The sequence below is a fragment of the Callospermophilus lateralis genome, chromosome 11 (assembly GCF_048772815.1).
Source record: "Callospermophilus lateralis isolate mCalLat2 chromosome 11, mCalLat2.hap1, whole genome shotgun sequence".
In the NCBI taxonomy this organism is placed as follows: Eukaryota; Metazoa; Chordata; class Mammalia; order Rodentia; family Sciuridae; genus Callospermophilus; species Callospermophilus lateralis.
This window is the reverse complement of record NC_135315.1, coordinates 1,360,885-1,382,540: the sequence shown is the minus strand read 5'-3', so window position 1 is coordinate 1,382,540 and position 21,656 is coordinate 1,360,885.

Below are 21,656 nucleotides of genomic sequence, written 5' to 3'. Positions count from 1 at the left end.
AGTAGGCAGATGGGGCACAGGCTGGGCCAGAGGCCTGGTGGGCTGAGGGCTGGAAACTGGGGGGAGGGGGAGGCCTGGCTAAAGGCCACCAAGGGGCCCGGGATTGTGAGCGGGGGGGGGGGGGGGGTGAGCCCCAGGCAGGTGACCACTGGGCAGCCCAACCAAGCAGGACCCATCTCGAGGGTTCACCTTCTCTGAGGAGGTCTGCAGGAGTCTGATGAACCCAGGAGGAGGACACACAGCCCAGCCCTATGGCCATCCCCACCCTGGCCTCCGCCCCCTCGTCCCTAACATCTGTGCCCTCCCTCCCACCCTCTGCTCCATCCCTGCCCTTTCCTCTTCCCACCTCATCTCAGGCAGGGTGGTCCTGGCCTTCCAGAACCTCCTGCCCCAGAATGGGGCCCGGGGCCAAGGGCAGGGCGTCAGGGGAAGGACACAGGGCTGCGGATCCCTGAGGGTTAAACATGCAAGACTACACTTTGATCAAGACAAACGAGGCATTATGCGAAATGCTGAAACAAGATAAATGATGGCCCTGGGTGAGTGGGATCAATAGACTGATGTTTCATCAGGTAGAAATGACAGACCCGCCGATCGCAATTCGGTTTTAATACCACAGACCAATCGGGGACGAGGGGGCTTTAATTGCTGGCCCAGGCGAGGTTGCAGGCTGGCGAGGCAGCGAAGCCCAGACCAGGCCACCTGTGGGGGAAGCTCGCTCCCACCCAGCCAGCCAGAGAGGGCCACTCCCGGGCCTCTGGGTGCCGGCTGCAAAAGTAAGAGGAAGTGGTGCTCCAGGAGAACACCCCACAGGCTCCCTGTCCCAACCTGCCAAGCCCCCTCCATTCCATGAGGGTCAGAGACCTGGCCTCGGGCTTTCTGTGCCCTTCCCCGGCACCTGCACCCTCTGTACCCCCCGAAGGCCACCTGCTCCTACCTGCCAGGGAAACCAAGAGGCCTCAGTAATGCCATCCTTAGCCTGCCCGGACTCCAGGAAAGAGGTGGGCAGGGCACGCAGCTGACTTGGTGTGCATCTGGCTTCCAGACTAGGCCCCCGGTGCCACCTAACTCTTCCCTGATGACCCTGGCCTCAGTGTCCTCACTTGTGAACTGGAGACCTCGACTCTCCATTGCTCACCGACCCTAAGACCAGGCAGCCTAAGGGACTTCTGAACCAACATGGGCAGGACCCACCCAGTCCACTTCAGGCCAGGGCAGGGAGAAACGGCCCGGTGCCTCCTCCTCCACTCTCCGAGGCCTCCAGGCCACGGGGATACAGCAAGGCTTGGGCCTAGTGGGGAGAGCCAGCCCCCACCCTGCTGTGAGGTCAGGGTCCTGGCTTGCGGCACAGCTCCTCGGGGAGCAGGGAACTGTGGACTCCCCAGGCCGTGGCTCGGGGACGGAGGGCTTCACTGAGTGCCTGCTCCTGAGGTACATGGGGCCTGCATGCAACCAGCCCTGTCGAGAGACCCCTGGGTGTCAGGAGTGCGACCTGCCACACTCACACGAAGAAGCTGCAAACACCTAGCATTGGCCAGCCAGCCCCAGCAGACCCGCGACACCCCGTCCCCTCAGAGCAGGGCACATCTGTTCTCAACCCCCAGCAACGCCATCCCTCCCAACGTGGACACTGCTTGTTTCTTCCTCAGCCATCCATCCCTCTGTCCTCCCCAGGCTGATCCAGAGGCCTCCCAGACCCACCCTGCCCCAAGGTTCGAGCAACCCTCCCCACAGCACCTCGCTGAGAGGGGAAGTTAAAACCACCCTCGATTTGCGGGAGCCTCTAACAGGTTTATGATCCTGCCCCTTGTCAGGAATCTGTTTTGGCTTATAAGAAACAGGCTTGGGATGCAGCTGGGGGGGGGCGGGTGCTGGCCTACCCTGAGAGGCCCTAGGTTCAATCCCAATTTGTTTTTGCAAACAAAACAAGAGAGACAAGCTCTGGCCGCAGGGTGGGGGTGAGAGGGCTGCACCACAGGTACCAGGCCTCAGGGCTCCCTCCACAGCCCCACAATGGCTCCCTTTTTCTGGAGCCTGCAGGGATGGTCTGGGCAAGCCAAGAGGGAAAGGCAATGTAGAGGGTGGGAGGAGGGTGAGAAGGGGGCACATGCCCACAGACAAGGGCAGGCCAGCCGCACAGTGCCCACTGGAGGGCGAGTGGCAAATCTAGAGGACCAGCAGGAAAACCACTCCTCCTCCAGCCGAGCAGGGCTCCAAAGTGTCAAAGCCCTCAAAAGGCACCCAAGGCCACTGCTCCTGAGTCCCTCATGCTGCGGGGAAAGGCTTCTCTATGCTGGACCCACCAGCTGGGGGACCACTCTGCACCCGCGAGGCTCCGGCCGGTGAACCGCCAGGCTGCTCTGGTCACATGAGCCAATCAGGCCCATCCCGGTATCTCCGCCCCTGCACCACAGTGATTGGCTTTGGGTGATCACATGACCCCGGATGAGCCAATGAGAGTCTGTCCCTGGAATCCCACGGGCTAACCCCGCTTTTTGGAGGGAACCTGGTGAGGACGTTGCAAACCTGGGTGTTTAGTAGCTGTTTCCCGCGGTGATTGCTCTAGTCTCCGCTTGGTGCTGGGCTCGGGCAGTGACGGAGGCGGAACTCCCAGGTGGCGTGGCTGAATAAGTTACGGGACTACCAGATTCCGTTTAATTTCACACAAAGAAATTTGTGGCACGTGTGTTCCATGGAATATTTAGAACATACTCATACTAAAAAATGATTCGTTCTTTATCTGAAATTTAAACCTAACCTGACATCTTGTATTTTATTTGCTAAATCTGGCAACCTTGAAACCCAGCTGTCCACAGACCACCTAGCAGTAAGCAGGTACACTAGCTGCCTATCACCCGGCAGAAAGGGTGCACTCAGAAGAGGCCAGACAGATGCTGAAGACACTGGAGGCCTCTGGAGCCCACTTCTGTCATGTTGACCCTCCCTCACCACAAATTCATGGCCCCTCAGAAGTCCTTTAGCCTGCTGACCAAGGAGGCAGCAGCCACATTTACAGATAGCTCTTTGTAGAATGTCAGCAATATCCCAAGTGCAAGGCTGAGCCATATAGCCCCCTTTATAGCACCACCCTCCCAGGATACAAACGTTGAGCAGCTGTCTTCACGTCCAAGGTGAAGGTCAGTGCAGAGCTCCAGTAGTGCCTGGCCATCTAGTCAGACACGAGGGACTAGGAAGAAGAACATGGCAGACAAGAGTCAGGCAGGATTCAGTTGGAAAACATCTTGGGCTGCGCCCAGCTGGCATGCCCATGTGAGCATCACCAGAGGCCCAACTGCCAGTTAAGTTCTTACTAGTCAGGGCACATGACCCAGCTAGCCAGCCTGGAGCTTGCTCAGGGCTTGCAGGGGTCAGGCAGGACGATCATGCCCAGGACCCCACCATGAGGCTCCGTGCCCATGGCTAACTCGGGTCCCCAGTGAGGATGTCAGGAGTGAGAACAGACCTTGAATTCCAGCTGTGGGGCTGCTGACAGTTTTAGACTCCCTCCATTGTGGTGTGGGCAGAATGTCCTCACATTGTTCTCACCAGGAGTAGTCTCAGTTCTGGATTTGAACTAGGCCTGTCCAGGAAACCCCACCCCACCCTGCGACTAAGGAGCTCATTTCCAAGTACAGGTCCAGCTAAGAGCTGAGCTGTGACCCTTCTCCATCCCACCCTGGCCTGGTGTCCAGGCTCCAGGGCTGACCATTCTGAGGTGGGGCAAAGAGCTGGAGCCAGAGGTAGAGTTGGAGGAATCAGAGCCTCCCACTGTCACACCAGGGTCCTGGACTCCACCTCCTGTCCTGCATCAGACCTGTGCTGGTCTGCAGCGTCGCACCCACAGGAGGACAACATGCCAGTCCAGGGACTGGGAGCCATAACCATCAAGCCATTGCAGGGAATGGGAGGAAGATCGCAAGCTGCCAGGCTGGCCAGTAGCTAGGCAGGGGCCATGGGCGGAAGTGGGGACCTCAGGAGCTTCCTCTCTGATGTGCTAATGACCCTGGGAAGCCAGGAGCCACAGGCTCCCTCGGAAATAAAGGTTGGGGTAACCCATCAGGGAAAGAACCCCCAGATACAGCTTTGCCCAGATGAGCTGGCAGCATGCTGAAGCCAGTGCTGGCCCAGTCCTGAGGAGCTGTGAAGACCCGGTGTCTTCTGACCACTCAGAACTAAAGGAGGGCACCCCATGCATCGTTTCTTGCCTGGGCAGAGGTTTTTATCTCCTCTTTCCTCCCCCTGCCCGCCGTGGGCTATCAGATGGGCTGCAGTGGGTAGTGCCCAGGAATGCTCCCAGCTGCAGATATTGGCAAAGCCTCACCAGAACTTGGAAGATGGGCATGCATGGACGGTGAGCACAGTCATGTCAAGTGGCCAGGGTCAACACCTGGGACTGGGGGAGAGTAATGCTAACCTCTAGACAGCAGCACAGTGTCAGGCCAGGTGCCCAGGAATATAGGACATGAGCTAAGGGTGAGCATGTGGTCACATGGGGCTGGGGCGGGGTCACTGCTGAAGCTGGTCTGCTCTGGAACCTCCTAGCCACTTTGTGTGTGTGGGGGGGTGCTGGGACTGAACCCAGGACCCTGCACATGCTAGGCAAGTGCTCTGCCACTGAGCCACGCCCCCAACCCCCTTCTGTCTACTTCTAATGGTTACAAACCCCCTCCCCCAGGCAGGAATTTACCTCACCCAATCCACATGGTGCTGGTAGAGCTGCTGCCCAAGACCAAATCCGGCAGCCACACAGCTGGCCTGTGGGATGAGGCAGGCTGGCCCTGTCTGGGTCGCAGCCCCATGCTCCTGCCCCATCCCCTGCCGTGTAAGGAAAGAAGCCAACACAGAGTCACAGACCCAGGGACAGCTAGACAGACAGGCAGGACTTAGACTGCTGAGTCCTCAGAGGCCCAGAGGCCAGTGCTGACCCCAATCATTTTGGGGGTGACTTTCCTTTTGGTTGAACGTGTTTTAGTCAGTGTTCCATCAGGACCAAAAGACTCTTGGGGTGCCAGCCCTGGTGCCAGATGCCTGTGACTCCTCCGTGTCACAGACAACGACAGCCTGCTGTGGCCACTGGTGAATCACACCCTGAGCACCTCTGGGCTTCTGGGTCCTACAGAAGCTCTGGTGGGTGGGCCAGTGGGAGTCTGAAGGAGACCACACACCCACACACAGATACTTCCTGATCGCTGAGGTCCGACCCCACGAGTGACGGCCCAGCTGCTCAGCACAGAGTCGGGACCAGGGCGAGAGAGAGGCCCCTGCAGGGAAAACGCGTGTGCACAAGGACTTCAGAGCATGGGTGACGTCCCACGGGAGTGGCCAGGCCTGTCGTCTCTGCTGCTGGGGAGATGGTGGCTCTGGTGAGCCCAGGAGTGTGGGGCCAGCCGGGCAGGGTAGCAAGGCCCTGCCTCCTGAAGGCAGAGGGCGGGGCGCTGGGAAGCTGCTGGGTGAGGCCCGCCCGGGTCCTGCAGGTACCCCATCAACAGGACAGGAGCAGGATTTCATAGTTTTTGTTTCTGTTGTTTTCTTTCCTTCTCTTTCTTTTTTGTTTGTTAGTTACCTTAGTTTTTGAGACAGGGTCTCCCTGTGATGCCCTGACTGGTCTCAAGGTTGTGAGCTCCTTGACCTCTCGCCTCAGCCTCCTAGCACCTGGGACGGGAGGTGCACGGCCAGGCCAGCTTCGCCTCTGCCTGCACCGTCCCCCTCCGAGTGTCTGGTTTTATTTTCATGGAATGTGCCCTTCTGTGAGTTCCAGCGCAGGTGTCACAGCAGGAAGGCAGAAAGAGCAGCTGCCACTGGGGGTAAGGCGCAGACCCCGACTGGCACTGGGGAGGAGGCTGAGGTGGGGGGAGACCTTCTCTGTCTCTCTCTGCCTGCTGTTGCTGGGTGGCCGGAGGGCTGCCAGTGCTGAGCACTCGGGTCTCCCAGAGCGTGGCCTTCCTGGCCACAGGCCCTGCCCTGCCCGCAGTGCACAGAGAAGATGGGAAGGCCTCTGTGGCCACACCTGCGCCCCACGTAAAGAGGTGGCATGGACAGCCGGCCGCGGAGGGGCCAGAGAGAAGGAGGGAGTGGGGAGGGAGGAGGGACCCCTAGGCCCCCAGGGCCGGAGCTCCGAGCTGCCCTAGCCCTGCCGCTGCTCTTGGGCTGCCTCCTGGCTGAGGGTCTCTGGGCAGGCCGTGGCCCCCTGGATCTAGTATCTATGGTAGTGAAGAGAGAAGGGTGCCAGGGTGAGGGTAAGCCCCAGGGAGCGCACCTCCGCCTCGACATCAGCCCTTCCTCTCCAACCGCTGAGGGCCGGTGCCTGCCCTGTCCTTTGTTCCTAGTAACAGACCCCAACTCCACTGGGCACACGGCCATCCAGAATGAAAGTCACATTCCCCAGCTTCCCTTGCAGCTACAGGCAGTCACGTGACTGAGTTCTGGCCGAGAGACTGGATGCAATGCCACACACAGCGGAAGTGTCCTAATACATAGGGACTGCGTCCTTTCTCCCCTCCAGCTGGTTGTATTGTCGGTGAAATAGCTGGAGCATGAGCAGCCACCTTAGATCCTGAGAAGGAAACCACATTAGGAACAACAGAGGTACGAGACAGAATGCCGGGTCCTGGTGACTATGGGGTGACCATATTTCTGTAGAGTCTCTGTGGTGCCTACTTCTGATCATAGCTGATGCCTGGGGCATAATTCAGTCTGGCCTCACTCCACAGCTCTCCTTCTATTACTAGCCCTGCCTCCCACACCCACCTCTCCCCACACCCTCTCCCTCTGTCCAGAGCCCCACTGTCATTCCTCTGGGGCTGCCTTAGCACTGGACTCAGGAGTCCCCAGGGACTCTGTTCTCTGAGGCTGAAATCCCCAGTTTGATATCAAGCCCAAGGCAGACCCTCCCTCTCCTGGCACAAAGAGCCTGGCATAGCTGTGGTTATGCATCCAACTGCTGCCCCCCAGGGCGACATTAACCTGAGGACAGGCCACAGTGTTCACCACGGTGTCCCCAGCGCCCAGCTCCAGGACGGCATAGCAAGGGCCAGTGAGTGCTCCCAGGTGAGCTTCACAGCACCCCCACCCTGGGCATCGCCCCCCTAAACCTCACAGCACCCCCACCCTGGGCATCGCCCCCCTAAACCTCACAGCACCCCCACCCTGGGCATCGCCCCCCTAAACCTCACAGCACCCCACCCTGGGCACCGGCCCCTTGAGCCTCACAGCACCCCCACCCTGGGCATCGTCCCCCTAAACCTCACAGCACCCCCACCCTGGGCATCGCCCCCCGTAACCTCACAGCACCTCCACCCTGGGCATCGTCCCCCTAAACCTCACAGCACCCCCACCCTGGGCATCGCCCCCTAAACCTCACAGCACCTCCACCCTGGGCATCGCTCCCACGAGCCTCACAGCACCTCCACCCTGGGCATCGCCCCCCGTAACCTCACAGCACCTCCACCCTGGGCATCGCCCCCCGTAACCTCACAGCACCTCCACCCTGGGCATCGTCCCCCTAAACCTCACAGCACCTCCACCCTGGGCATCGCCCCCCTAAACCTCACAGCACCCCCACCCTGGGCATCGCCCCCCGTAACCTCACAGCACCTCCACCCTGGGCATCGCTCCCTAAACCTCACAGCACCTCCACCCTGGGCATCGTCCCCCTAAACCTCACAGCACCCCCACCCTGGGCATCGCCCCCCTAAACCTCACAGCACCCCCACCCTGGGCATCGTCCCCCTAAACCTCACAGCACCCCCACCCTGGGTATCGTCCCCCTAAACCTCACAGCACCCCCACCCTGGGCATCGTCCCCCTAAACCTCACAGCACCCCCACCCTGGGCATCGTCCCCCTAAACCTCACAGCACCTCCACCCTGGGCATCGCCCCCCTAAACCTCACAGCACCCCAACCCTGGGCATCGCCCCCCGTAACCTCACAGCACCTCCACCCTGGGCATCGCCCCCCTAAACCTCACAGCACCCCCACCCTGGGCATCGCCCCCTAAGCCTCACAGCACCTCCACCCTGGGCATCGTCCCCCTAAACCTCACAGCACCCCCACCCTGGGCATCGCCCCCCTAAACCTCACAGCACCTCCACCCTGGGCATCGCTCCCACGAGCCTCACAGCACCTCCACCCTGGGCATCGCCCCCCTAAACCTCACAGCACCCCCACCCTGGGCATCGCCCCCCGTAACCTCACAGCACCCCCACCCTGGGCATCGCTCCCACGAGCCTCACAGCACCCCCACCCTGGGCATCGCCCCCCTAAACCTCACAGCACCCCCACCCTGGGCATTGCCCCCCTAAACCTCACAGCACCCCCACCCTGGGCATCGCCCCCCTAAACCTCACAGCACCCCCACCCTGGGCATCGCTCCCACGAGCCTCACAGCACCCCCACCCTGGGCATCGCCGCCCGTAACCTCACAGCACCCCCACCCTGGGCATCGCCCCCCGTAACCTCACAGCACCTCCACCCTGGGCATCGCCCCCCTAAACCTCACAGCACCCCCACCCTGGGCATCGCTCCCACGAGCCTCACAGCACCCCCACCCTGGGCATCGCCCCCCGTAACCTCACAGCACCCCCACCCTGGGCATCGCCCCCCTAAACCTCACAGCACCCCCACCCTGGGCATCGCCCCCCGTAACCTCACAGCACCTCCACCCTGGGCATCGCCCCCCTAAACCTCACAGCACCCCCACCCTGGGCATCGCCCCCCTAAACCTCACAGCACCCCCACCCTGGGCATCGCCCCCCGTAACCTCACAGCACCTCCACCCTGGGCATCGCCCCCCGTAACCTCACAGCACCCCCACCCTGGGCATCGCCCCCCGTAACCTCACAGCACCTCCACCCTGGGCATCGCCCCCCTAAACCTCACAGCACCCCCACCCTGGGCATCGTCCCCCTAAACCTCACAGCACCCCCACCCTGGGCATCGTCCCCCTAAACCTCACAGCACCCCCACCCTGGGCATCGCCCCCCGTAACCTCACAGCACCCCCACCCTGGGCATCGTCCCCCTAAACCTCACAGCACCCCCACCCTGGGCATCGCTCCCACGAGCCTCACAGCACCTCCACCCTGGGCATCGCCCCCCGTAACCTCACAGCACCCCCACCCTGGGCATCGCCCCCCGTAACCTCACAGCACCTCCACCCTGGGCATCGTCCCCCTAAACCTCACAGCACCCCCACCCTGGGCATCGCCCCCCGTAACCTCACAGCACCCCCACCCTGGGCATCGCCCCCGTAACCTCACAGCACCCCCACCCTGGGCATCGTCCCCCTAAACCTCACAGCACCCCCACCCTGGGCATCGCCCCCCGTAACCTCACAGCACCTCCACCCTGGGCATCGCCCCCCGTAACCTCACAGCACCCCCACCCTGGGCATCGCCCCCCGTAACCTCACAGCACCTCCACCCTGGGCATCGCCCCCCGTAACCTCACAGCACCCCCACCCTGGGCATCGCCCCCCGTAACCTCACAGCACCTCCACCCTGGGCATCGCCCCCCGTAACCTCACAGCACCTCCACCCTGGGCATCGTCCCCCTAAACCTCACAGCACCCCCACCCTGGGCATCGCCCCCCGTAACCTCACAGCACCCCCACCCTGGGCATCGCCCCCCGTAACCTCACAGCACCCCCACCCTGGGCATCGCCCCCCGTAACCTCACAGCACCTCCACCCTGGGCATCGCCCCCCGTAACCTCACAGCACCTCCACCCTGGGCATCGCCCCCCGTAACCTCACAGCACCCCCACCCTGGGCATCGCCCCCCGTAACCTCACAGCACCCCCACCCTGGGCATCGCCCCCCGTAACCTCACAGCACCCCCACCCTGGGCATCGCCCCCCGTAACCTCACAGCACCCCCACCCTGGGCATCGCCCCCCGTAACCTCACAGCACCCCCACCCTGGGCATCGCCCCCCGTAACCTCACAGCAACCCCACCCTGGGCATCGCCCCCCGTAACCTCACAGCACCTCCACCCTGGGCATCGCCCCCCGTAACCTCACAGCACCTCCACCCTGGGCATCGCCCCCCTAAACCTCACAGCACCTCCACCCTGGGCATCGCCCCCCTAAACCTCACAGCACCTCCACCCTGGGCATCGTCCCCCGTAACCTCACAGCACCTCCACCCTGGGCATCGCCCCCCGTAACCTCACAGCACCTCCACCCTGGGCATCGCCCCCCGTAACCTCACAGCACCCCCACCCTGGGCATCGTCCCCCTAAACCTCACAGCACCCCCACCCTGGGCATCGCCCCCCGTAACCTCACAGCACCCCCACCCTGGGCATCGCCCCCCGTAACCTCACAGCACCTCCACCCTGGGCATCGTCCCCCTAAACCTCACAGCACCCCACCCTGGGCATCGCCCCCCGTAACCTCACAGCACCTCCACCCTGGGCATCGCCCCCCGTAACCTCACAGCACCTCCACCCTGGGCATCGCCCCCCTAAACCTCACAGCACCCCCACCCTGGGCATCGCCCCCCGTAACCTCACAGCACCCCCACCCTGGGCATCGCCCCCCGTAACCTCACAGCACCCCCACCCTGGGCATCGCCCCCCGTAACCTCACAGCACCCCCACCCTGGGCATCGCCCCCCGTAACCTCACAGCACCCCCACCCTGGGCATCGCCGCCCTAAACCTCACAGCACCCCCACCCTGGGCATCGCCCCCCGTAACCTCACAGCACCCCCACCCTGGGCATCGCCCCCCGTAACCTCACAGCACCTCCACCCTGGGCATCGCCCCCCGTAACCTCACAGCACCCCCACCCTGGGCATCGCCCCCCTAAACCTCACAGCACCCCCACCCTGGGCATCGCCCCCCGTAACCTCACAGCACCTCCACCCTGGGCATCGCCCCCCGTAACCTCACAGCACCTCCACCCTGGGCATCGCCCCCCTAAACCTCACAGCACCTCCACCCTGGGCATCGTCCCCCTAAACCTCACAGCACCCCACCCTGGGCATCGTCCCCCGTAACCTCACAGCACCCCCACCCTGGGCATCGCCCCCCGTAACCTCACAGCACCTCCACCCTGGGCATCGCTCCCTAAACCTCACAGCACCCCACCCTGGGCATCGTCCCCCGTAACCTCACAGCACCCCCACCCTGGGCATCGCCCCCCGTAACCTCACAGCACCCCCACCCTGGGCATCGCCCCCCGTAACCTCACAGCACCTCCACCCTGGGCATCGCTCCCTAAACCTCACAGCACCCCCACCCTGGGCATCGCCCCCCGTAACCTCACAGCACCTCCACCCTGGGCATCGCCCCCCTAAACCTCACAGCACCTCCACCCTGGGCATCGTACCCCTAAACCTCACAGCACCCCACCCTGGGCATCGTCCCCCGTAACCTCACAGCACCCCCACCCTGGGCATCGCCCCCCGTAACCTCACAGCACCCCCACCCTGGGCATCGCCCCCCGTAACCTCACAGCACCCCCACCCTGGGCATCGCTCCCACGAGCCTCACAGCACCCCCACCCTGGGCATCGCCCCCCGTAACCTCACAGCACCCCCACCCTGGGCATCGCCCCCTGTAACCTCACAGCACCCCACCCTGGGCATCGTCCCCCTAAACCTCACAGCACCCCCACCCTGGGCATCGCCCCCCTAAACCTCACAGCACCCCCACCCTGGGCATCGCCCCCTGTAACCTCACAGCACCCCACCCTGGGCATCGTCCCCCTAAACCTCACAGCACCCCACCCTGGGCATCGTCCCCCTAAACCTCACAGCACCCCCACCCTGGGCATCGCCCCCCGTAACCTCACAGCACCCCCACCCTGGGCATCGTCCCCCTAAACCTCACAGCACCCCCACCCTGGGCATCGCCCCCTGTAACCTCACAGCACCCCACCCTGGGCATCGTCCCCCTAAACCTCACAGCACCCCCACCCTGGGCATCGTCCCCCTAAACCTCACAGCACCCCACCCTGGGCATCGCCCCCCGTAACCTCACAGCACCCCCACCCTGGGCATCGCCCCCCGTAACCTCACAGCACCTCCACCCTGGGCATCGCCCCCCGTAACCTCACAGCACCCCCACCCTGGGCATCGCCCCCCGTAACCTCACAGCACCCCCACCCTGGGCATCGCCCCCCGTAACCTCACAGCACCCCCACCCTGGGCATCGCCCCCCGTAACCTCACAGCACCCCCACCCTGGGCATCGCCCCCCGTAACCTCACAGCACCCCCACCCTGGGCATCGCCCCCCGTAACCTCACAGCACCCCCACCCTGGGCATCGCCCCCCGTAACCTCACAGCACCTCCACCCTGGGCATCGTCCCCCTAAACCTCACAGCACCTCCACCCTGGGCATCGCCCCCCTAAACCTCACAGCACCCCCACCCTGGGCATCGCCCCCCGTAACCTCACAGCACCTCCACCCTGGGCATCGCCCCCCGTAACCTCACAGCACCTCCACCCTGGGCATCGCCCCCCGTAACCTCACAGCACCTCCACCCTGGGCATCGCCCCCCTAAACCTCACAGCACCTCCACCCTGGGCATCGCCCCCCGTAACCTCACAGCACCCCCACCCTGGGCATCGCCCCCCGTAACCTCACAGCACCTCCACCCTGGGCATCGCCCCCCTAAACCTCACAGCACCTCCACCCTGGGCATCGCCCCCCGTAACCTCACAGCACCCCCACCCTGGGCATCGCCCCCCTAAACCTCACAGCACCTCCACCCTGGGCATCGCCCCCCTAAACCTCACAGCACCTCCACCCTGGGCATCGCCCCCCGTAACCTCACAGCACCCCCACCCTGGGCATCGCCCCCCGTAACCTCACAGCACCCCCACCCTGGGCATCGCCCCCCGTAACCTCACAGCACCCCCACCCTGGGCATCGCCCCCCTAAACCTCACAGCACCCCCACCCTGGGCATCGCCCCCCTAAACCTCACAGCACCCCACCCTGGGCATCGCTCCCACGAGCCTCACAGCACCTCCACCCTGGGCATCGCCCCCCGTAACCTCACAGCACCCCCACCCTGGGCATCGCCCCCCTAAACCTCACAGCACCCCCACCCTGGGCATCGTCCCCCTAAACCTCACAGCACCCCACCCTAAGCATCACCCCCCGTAACCTCACAGCACCCCCACCCTGGGCACCGGCCCCTTGAGCCTCACAGCACCCCCACCCTGGGCATCGCCCCCCTAAACCTCACAGCACCCCACCCTGGGCATCGCTCCCACGAGCCTCACAGCACCCCCACCCTGGGCATCGCCACCCCTGAGCCTCACAGCACCCCACCCTAAGCATCACCCCCCTAAACCTTACAGCACCCCCACCCTGGGCATTGCCCCCTAAACCTTACAGCACCCCCACCCTGAGCATCACCCCCCTAAACCTTACAGCACCCCCACCCTGGGCATTGCCCCCTAAACCTTACAGCACCCCCACCCTGGGCACCGCCCCCCTGAGCCTCACAGCACCCCCACCCTGGGCATCGCTCCCACGAGCCTCACAGCACCTCCACCCTGGGCATCGCCCCCCATAACCTCACAGCACCCCCACCCTGGGCACCGCCCCCCTGAGCCTCACAGCCCCCCAGCATCACACGGGCTCCAGCCCCTTCTGCTGCCTTTCCTGCCCCTGCCCAGCCCTGACCTCGTGCTGCAGCTCTGAGCCCCGAGGCCTTCCTGCAGCCCACACCTCCGCATGGCGCCTTCTGAACTCCGCTTCAGACTTGAGGGAAGAATCAAGGCCAGAACTCCAGAAGCAGCCCAGGGCTTGCAGTAGCTGGGCACCCCGTCCACAGGGGCATTGGGAATCAAGGGCAGAGCATGTTCCCCTGGCCCCCACATGGCCAACAGGAAGGGACAGACAGTCCCAAGTGCTGGCATGGGTGTGGGGACCTCAGAAGCCCCTCATGCTGCGGAGGAAGTGGCTGCCAGGACAGCCTCCTGGAGAGAGGGCAGTCTGCACTCCAGCTGGACCCTCACCTCCATGGCAACCGACACTACACAGACCCAGAGACAGCCAGAGCATCCACAGCTCTGTGCCTGTTAGCGGGGTGGACATGCTGAGCCACATCCCGGGGCGGAGACGCACAGCAGTGCAGGGCACACCCCAGACCTGCAGAGGCCCCAGGCCCCGCGTAGCCCAGCAAGAGAGGTGAGCCCCCAGGAGGCCAGGCAGGGCGCTTCCTTAGTGCGGTTGTGGCGGCCAGGCAAAACCGACCCACAGGTTAGGAGTGGGGGCATCCTGCCTCGGGGATGGGAGGTCGCAAGGGAGCCCCTGGGGGCTGGGGCTCGGATGATAATGGTATTCCCATGGGTATAAAAGTCCATCCATCTCTAAATTTAGAATTGATGCACTTACCTCAAAATGAATTTTTAAAATGAGGAGAGAGGGCCAGGGGTGTAGCTCCGAGGCATCTGTCATGCACAAGGCCCGAGTCCCACCCTCAGCACAACTACGGAAAAAGTAAAAAAGAAAGAAATGGGGCTTAGTGTGGGTTGCAGAGTATGGCCTCCACCCCCGTCCAGCCCTCCTCCCTCCAGTCCCTTTCTGCTTAGCGCAGGCCTGGTTTTTGCCTTGAGGTCAGCTTCCTTGAGGTGGCTATGCATTGCTGTCCCCTGGCTGAGCCCTCTGTTCCTGAGCTCTGGCCACTTCTTCTGGTCCATCCTCTCTCTTTGAGCTTGACGGGGCCTCCTTGCCTGCCTGCAGCATGTGGGGCTGTCCCAGCTGTGCAGAGCACCTGCACGCCCTGAACCCCCAAGCCAGAGGCTGCTCTCTTTTTTTTGGAGTGGGAGGGCACTGGAAATTGAACTCAGAGGCACTTTACCCCCGAGCCACACCCCCAGCCCTATGTTGTGTTGTAGAGACAGGTTTCACTGAGTTGCTTAGCACCTTGCTTTTGCTGAGGCTGGCTTTGAACTCACGATCCTCCTGTCTCAGCCTCCCAAGCTGCTGGGATTATAGGCGTGCACCACCACACCTGGCTAAGAGGCTGCTCCTCTTAAGCACAGACTTCTGAAGCCTTCTTTGCCCCTTCTAGGTGCACTTTGCCCACTGGCAGGATGCATTTCCAACCAGGAAACAGGCTCAGAGAAGACTTAGACTTGGACCTCAGGGTCCAGAACCAGCACTTCTGATTCCATGCCACCAGATCCCAAACTCTGACAGGTCCATCCAGGGATGGCAAACAAGTCATCTATGTGCTATTGCAGCAGGGACTGCCTGGAGAACGCACTGTGGATTCTGAGGCCACCTCTGGGTGCTGCAGGACAGGGTGGCTGACTGTCTAGTGATCTCTGCCGAATGATGTCCCTGAGGGCCATCCTCACTGGAACCCTACTATCTGCACACAGGTCGTCTGCACCCACCTCCCTGCCCACAGCAGACACTGACAGCTCCCGTGTGCTTGTAGAGCCTGTGACCACCAAGCTCAAGGCACTGTGCCATGCACATGGCTGTGTGCCCTTTCAGCCTGCCCAAGAGGCCCATTATCATCACCATGTGACAGGTGTGGAGGGTGAGGGTGGCTTGCCAGGGTCCCTGGCTCCCGTGCGGCCAAGGACAGCTGTGCACACCACCAGACCCCACTGAGGCCACTTCCTCACCCCTGCCTTTCACACCTTTTCCACCACCGGACTCCTACCTGCCCTTCAAAGCCACCTCTAGTGCGCCCTTCTCCCCTTGTCCCCTTTTTGAAAGCCCTCCCCCTCCTGCCCACTCAGGGCTCCAGACACTGCAGCCTGGACATGTGTGTGGCTGCACTGCTAGACCACTGCACTCTCCCACCCTGGACTGCACACATCCTTTCCTCCTTGGGACGCTCAGAATTGAGCCCAGCTTGGTGCAGAAAGACCTCTCCGAAAAGCCTTGCTGAGGTAATAAATGTCCCCTGCCCTGGAGGGAAGCCCTCACGTCAGGCTTCGTGCAAGCAAACTCACGGTGCTTCCTCCTTATGTGCTGAGTGCTCAGAAAAGCAGGCCCTGTGGAGGAACAACAGTGAGCAGTATCCACCCTTGCCCTGGGACTTCTGGTCCCATAGTGCCTGGTGACACAAGCTGAGCGTCTAAGGAAAATGGAACATCCAAGAGGGCCACCTGGAGGAGGAGCAGCCTGGACAGCATCGTCCAGGGCACGGACAGGCCCGAGGTCCTCCTCATCCACTGCTCTGGCTCCTGCTGTGACTCCTCACTGAGGGGGATGAGGAACCCTCCAGAGAAGGCCCCCTTGGTCCAGGGAGGCTCCAGAGGCTCTGCACCAGGGAGGGACTCAGCCTAGCCCCAACCAGCCCATCTCCAGGCCCTGGCAGAGGACACACATCTCTCTTCCCACTTGCGTGGCAAGTTGTCACCCACAAAACAAAACAAAACCGCAACTCGTCCTAGGAGGCTTTTATTCACACTTCAGTGCTGGTCACCCTCCCACTGCCCTGCCCCAGCCACCTGCCCTGGGCCCCAGAGGCTGACTGCAGGCACCATACCAGTGGGCCTTGCTTTTCCTTCCTAGATCCAGCCAATGGGGAGCCCTGGCAGACAGGAGGAAAGTGAGGTCCATATAGGAAAACAGGCTCCTTCCTGCCAGGTCACAGCGTCCCCTCTCCAAGGTCACAGCTCCCAGAGAGGGGCTCCTTCTGCTGCAGATGTCCTTCAGGTCTGGGGGATAACAGCTCCCCTTTGTTGCTGGCCCTGGGTATTGCAGGCCTCTCCTTAAGCCCATGTATTTTCCATTTATTCAGCTCTCCTCAAATGCCCCGTCTGAGGGTGCCATAAAAATGTAAGACCGTGTCAATTGCCCATATCAAAAACATTCTTGCATGTTCCACTTGGAGTAGTTTGGAGGGGAGACTAATGGAAGCGGGGGGGGGGGGGGAGGCTAGCCCCCAAGCCTCCGCGGGGGCCACTGCTATTTGTGTCCCCAGGGCATCAGAGGAGGAGGTGTCAATAACCAACTCCATCAATGAATGAACTGATCCCTCCACAGCGAACAGCAGGGCAGCGTGTTCCTTCCTTCCAAGCCACCCACTTCGGCCTCCAGGCCAAGCCCAGACGGCGCTCCGCTTCCTTCCCCTTGTTCCGCGGTCCCTGGGCGCCCGTCTCCCGAGCGTTCAGGGGATGACCGCCACGGCCACCACGCCGGCCGCGCCTGTGAGCAGGAGGCTCAGCGCTCCACCGGCGCTCTGGAAGCCGCAGCACCGCCCGGGGTCCCGAAGTGGCGGGTACGCTGGAGGCGGCGCGAGTCGGCCCGAGCCTCCGAGCGCGCTGCGCGCGGCCGATCCACGCGCGCCGCAACCCGTATCCGCGCGCACCGCCCCACGTGGGGCCGCACGGGCTCGCAGCCTGGGTGCATGATTGGCCGACGCTCAGCCAATCATCGAGCTTTGGCTGCCGCGGCCGCGTCGATTGGCCGGATCTGGCCGGGCCCGGCCGGCGGGACGGGGGCGGAGCGCTCTTTTGTTCTCTGCGCCCGCGCCGACGCCCTCCGGGCTGGGGTCTGCCTGAGCGCGTCTCCCGCACCCCGGCTAGCCCGCACTCGCAAGCGAGAACCAGCTTCCTGAAACGCGAGCGGCGCGGGCCCTGACCTTGGACAAGCCCTTGCATTTTCTGTCCCTGGTTTCCTTACCCTGGTTTTATCCCTGTCTTCTGGGAATTGTGGCGAAGAACTGCCCCTATCACATGAGCTTCGGATCTTTCTAAAATCTAACCTTAATGATAGAAGGCTCTGGGTTTTTCCAGAGAGAGGGCACATAGGAGATTGTCTAGCAGGAGAGACGCGGTTTCCAAGTTTTTCCAACCTGAGCCTGTCTTCAGGGTGAGCGTTTCTTCTAACCAGGAGTGGGGAGGCTACTTCTCCCAGATGGGCTGGATGGGAATGGGGCAGAACCCCTGCTTCACCCTGGCCAGCTGTGCAAACTCTCCCTAAATCATCCCCTCTGCAATCATCCTTTCCATCAATCAATGGCAGTGGCCTCCCTCTGGGGTGGAAAGTGGTGGCCCCAGGGGCCAGGGGCTCTCACAGGGAGAAAGGGCTCTGAGCTGGGCTGGAGGGTCAAGGGTTCAGGTCTGGATCTGCTGACCTCAGAGTCCACCACCTTCCCTTGGAAACTGCCTGAAGCATTTCCCAGCGAAGCTGTAGATGGCAGTGCTGCCAGCTGTGGACATAGGTTCCCAATCTCCCCGTGGGGGTGTGCAGCCAAGGAGGTCAGGGACTGGGAATCCTCAGTCCCCTGCCAACACTGATTTACCTGGAAAAGCCTCCAAGTCCGGTGGGCTTTGGTGGAGAAGAGTAAGACCTGATGATGGCTCAGGGCCTGAGATGGCAGCTTGGCCAAAATCAGGGTCAACTCCAAGGTCACCCTCCCAGACCTGGGAGTCTGTAAAAGCACCCAGTTCCATGAGAATGATGTTTGAATGCAGTCAGCATTCGGGATACCTGTGGGTGGAGCATGCCCCCAGCCACAGGGTTATCCTCAGCTCTGGGGCACTGGGCCACCTACTACAGCTCCCAGCAAGCAGCACGGGGACCAGGGCCTCCTCAGCAGCATGGGCTAGTGGCCCCTGGAAGGACTCCCAGCCCTCAGGCCTTGGCAGGTGTCTGCAACTCCCCGGGGATGGGGTGCTGGGAGGCTGACATCTGTGGAGTGTTTTTACTGCTGAACAAATTGAATCAATTAAACAGGCCCCATCAGGGTGGCTAGGAGCTGGGTGAGTGGGAAGGAAGAGGGGGGCAGAGTCAGGGCAGCATGGCTGGGTCTGTGAGGGGTGTCCTCCACGCTCGGAGGTTCAGACATACTCCCTTTCCCCTGCTGTTTGTGGGCAGGGGACCCTCTGTGATGACAAAAGGGAGGGCACATTCCCAGAGGTGGTTGGTGTAGGAGGAGACTGGGTGGGGACTGGTGCCCTTCCATCCAGGGGGCAAGCAGTGCCAGGCCTCTCAGCTGCCCACCTCCTTAAACCTTTCAGGGCACCAGGCTTCTTCCAAAGGCTCACATGGAGGCCTCTGGAAGCTGGGAGGGAAGCGGCAGAGGAAAAAGGCGGCCAATCACAGGAGTGATAGCCAGGGCCAGGGTCACCCACCTGGAGCAGAAGCTTCCCCTCAGACAGGCTGAGAATGACGTAGGTGCCTGCTGCTGGGACCCCACTGACCAGGGACAGCCACTGCCTGGGAGCCTGGCATCTGCCGCAGCATCCCTCCCACTCAAATGGCTCCTAGGCCCAGACTCAAGGCAAAGGCAGCAAAGCAACCTCCTCAGATGCCTTTCCCCCAAAACCCAGGGCCAAGGGCATCTCTTCACACTGCTTGCTGCTAGGGTGGGACAGGGGAGCAGGCCAAGCTCCCCATCATGGCCACACTGGCCACCATTTAGCCAAACAGCTATCCTTATTCTGTTACCCTGGACAGCGAGACCAGGTCTGTCCCTTGATGTCAAGTAGCCATTACTGGGTCACCTGGGACTCTCCTCGGCAAGCTCCCAGGGCAGATAGAATGGCCAGAGGGGGCCTTCATCTGCAGCTCAGGAGCTCCAGGCTGGGAGACTGAGAGGGGCATTGGCCAGCATGAGGTCAGGGGCTGGCTGAGGGTCCAAAAAATATCTGGGGACCAGGACTAGAAAGTGCCACTGTCTGCCACTGGGAGAGGTGCTGAACAGCCTCTGCAGGTGTCCTGTCTGTGGCCAGGAGACCCATGTGGGTGCTGATCTCTTTCCTGGCTACCAGGTTCAGCTGCTGCAGGAGGACATACTGCAGGGGGATGAGTGCGGAGAGGCAGGAGTGGTGGGGAGAGGGGCAGTGGTGCTCTAAGTTCTTTTTTGGAAGTCACCAGCCAGGAGCACACCTCTGCCTTTGAGTAAGGCGTTTAGGTGTGCAGGGTTGGGGTGAGCCAAATGGGGAGAAAGGATGCCTGAGCCACCGGGCAAGCACCCTGAAGCACTCACTCACTCATGCATGTCGGACCTAACTCCAGCTGCCCATAGAGGGGTGGGCACCAAAGCAGTCCACAAGTAAGTGCTGGGAGAAGTGAACAGTGTATACTTAGTTTACCGCACTGTTTCTCTGTTTTCTCCCCATCTGGTGACTTGGTGAGCTTTCGTGCAGTCTAGGATTCCCCGTGGCCACCAAGTGAGTCCAGCTTGGGTCTAAATTCGACTCTGTAGCCTCCCGCTCTGGCTCTACGATTACAATTCTGGTGTGAACCAGGAGATCAACTTCCAGCGCCCTACTCAGAGGCCCTCCCGCGGGAGCCGACCGGCCGGCTGGTAGGCGCAGTGCGGGGGCGCCCTCCAGCGGTCTCATTCGATATAGCGAGCTGGTGAAGAGCAGGCGGACAGGCCTCCGGACGGGACGTCCACCAGTGAGGCCGAGTACTTGACTGGGGCGTGGGCTACTTAGGAACTCAGGAGCGAGCGCCTGTGCTGGGGGCGGGAGAAGCAAGAGGTCTCCTGAGCGACCTCACTAGGGTCCCGAAGAGGCGGGGCCAGGAAAGGTCTCCAGGCCGAAAAGCGAGCAGCACAAGTTAGAAGCTGGGAGGGTGGGGTGGGAGGGTCACGTTAGGTGATGGTAGGAGCTGGGAGCACAGCAGGCCAGGAGCTCGGCCTGGTTTTATCCTCATCGCTTGGAGCTTTGTGACCTGAGGAAGTCCAGGCCTTCGGCAGCCTTGTCCTCCCTCTGTAATGGACCCGCCTCCTCACATAGGGAGGCATCCTGCCCTGGCCCACAGCTCAGTCTTAGCGGTGGAGCTCACACCCAATAGCTGCTACCCATTCTCTTGAAAGGAAGCAACTCCCTGGCTCACCCCGAAGTGATCACCCCTTCCGGGAACGAAATCCTGCCACACCCAGACCCTGCTTGGAGCAGAGACTTGAAGCACACACTGCTCCCAATGTGTAAAGCCTGCAACCGTTGAAAATGAACAGTTCCGTGTCCTGGCTATATGACGTCATTCATTTTCAAATTGTGTGTACATGTGTGTGTGTACAGTGTGTGTGTTGCGTGCCTTTACCGTGTACAATTCAAGGGCATTAAGTACATTCGCGGTGTTTGTTGTACACCCCATTACTATCCATCGGCACAACTTTTCATCATCTCAGAAACTTTGTGCTCCTTACCCAAGAACTTCCCACACCCACGCCCCAGCCCTTGCAATCTCTAATCTACTTTCTATGACTTTTCCTTTTCTAGATGTCATTTCAGTAGTGTCCTTCATAAAGTGGCAGTGCGCCTCGGCATTTCCTCCCTTGTTAAAGCCACTTCGTTGGGTGTATACTCCACATTTGTTTATATCCAGTCCTCGGTGGGCAGACTTGGGGGTCAGTTCCACCTTTTCCTGTTATGAATATCTGCAGTGCACATAGGGAAGACCAGTATCCAGGACTCCAACGGAGTCCCTTGAGTGTGTACCCAGGAATGGAATTGCTGTGTCACACAGCCATTCTATGCTTAGCTCTTTGTGAACAGCCAAACTGTTTCTCAAGGCGTGCACCAGCGTTGCACGAGGGTTTCAGTTTCTCCACATCCTCATCAACACTTGCTTTCCGGATTTACAGTTGTTATAGTAAAGCACTAACATTTTCATTACGAACAATACATGCGTTGAAATAATTTACAAATTAGACAAATATCTGAGAGATGGCCATTGCTGATTTTTGGTGACACTTTTTCCACAAGCATTGGCA